A 1,909-nucleotide genomic window follows, 5' to 3' on the forward strand; every position below is an offset into this window, starting at 1 on the left:
ATTGTTGCCCTGTCGGGCGGCGAGAGTCTGGTAAAATCTGCAATTTCAGCTCCGCCCAGGAGGGAAACGCAGCTTCGACTGAAGTGCCGCACGTAAAAGCCCTCTCACGCTCGACCAACGAGCTTTGAGATGGCTAGCGCTACGCGCTGTTGCTCGGTCTGGGGCATGGCGGATGCGATGGCCATCTCGACCCCTCTCACCCAGAACAGAAGATAAATGTACATCCTTCCCCTCGAAGACCTTAATGCTCACCATGAACGGCTTAGGGCGGGGAAACTCTTCCGTCACTGACGGTGGCGTCATAGACGCAAATGATGCAGACATCTTATAATGCAGGTGCTCTAGCAGTTTTTTGTCGTAATTTAAAAACGCCTCTAGACGTGCACCTTTCACCTCGGGGTCTTTCGCAGCAAGTTGTTGCACGCCCCCAGGGCCCAGCAATGACATCAGCGTTTTAAGCCCGTTCTGCATGCCCTGGGGCAAACAGAAAAATTGTTCCATCCTCACAGAGGATCCGTCTAAACGACTCAAGTGTAGATTGACTACAAGTGCTACCAAGTCCAGCGGGACTGTTGCAGCTTTGCGCTTTGAGGAAGCGTAAGTTAGGTCGCCGACCTTTCGCTCTATACTTAGAACAAGTACGAGTTTAGCGGATCGCAATCCGCTTACTCCAAGAGAAATTATCGTCTTAACCAAAGGCTAATTAACGCTTCCGTTTGAACCCAAAACTGACTTTATTTTTTTTTATCTGCGGCAAAGCCGCCCGATTTTAAATGTATAGATATTCCTAAATATATATAGAAAAATCAAAATACATGTATAACTACTGGCTACCCAGCCACGTACTGTTATCTTATTTGGGTGCAGTTACACCATGCTCATCTCGTGTGACACACATCCCTGTTACCAGGGTAGGGTTTCACCCTCTGATTCGTCTGACACATGTGCACATATGTGCTCGTCCACTTGTACAGCTTGGTTCACCAATAGTGGCAGCTCACCGAGCTGTACGTCTGCTCACGACTGAGATGATCACTGAGGGATGTGTCGTGGGCCTCATAGAGAATACGGTATTTCAAATCCCCATAATAAGAAACCACATTTATGGCGTATCCGTCGAATTGGTGCTATAATACAGCAACCCGTTATTCAACGAATATCGGCGGAAATGTGCGCGCAATCGTGACAACAACTTCTTGTCCGAGTTTCCAAAATCCTTGCTCCCGAGAGTCCGTAGCAGCGTTGCGCACATATCGACACCCGCGTATGCGGCGCAATCCAAATCCATCACTGACGACGTCACCATCGTGACATGGGCAAGCTCATAATCTGGTCTGCGTGACAACGCATCGGCCAAAACATTCTGCTTTCCTGGCTTATACTTTACGACGAAGTTATATTCGGCAAAGTAGGAGAGCCATTTTGTTATCCTCTGCAAAAAGTGAGGCGACTGAGTCGCAAAGCGTAGTAACGCATGATCTGTGTAGATTACAAACGGCTTTGCGCCGAGCAGGTGCATTATAAACTTGACAAGTGCATACTTCATCGCAAGTTGTGGACTGGATAATTCTTCTCTGTAGCCTAAAGCTGGCGAGATTCGAACACGATCACTCGATCTCGCCCCTCGGCATCTGCTTGCAGCAGTGCACAGCCGATGTCAATTTCAAAGCATCACAGACAACACTACCAGGACGAAAGGGGTCTGGCAACGCCAGTATTCGTGCATGAAGGAGGCTCTCTTGATCCCGTCAGAAGACTCCCGATGCTCGGTTTCTCAACGCCATTCTGTATTCTACTTAAGGAGACTCGACAATGGCCGTGCCATTTCTGCATATTTGCGGTATACTTGTGCAAGTAGTTGACGAGGTCAAGCCACTTGCGCAAGTCTTTTGGTTCGTTAGAACCGTCC

The sequence above is a fragment of the Plasmopara halstedii genome, assembly GCF_900000015.1.
Source record: "Plasmopara halstedii genome assembly, contig: Scaffold_3109, whole genome shotgun sequence".
NCBI classification, from domain to species: domain Eukaryota; phylum Oomycota; class Peronosporomycetes; order Peronosporales; family Peronosporaceae; genus Plasmopara; species Plasmopara halstedii.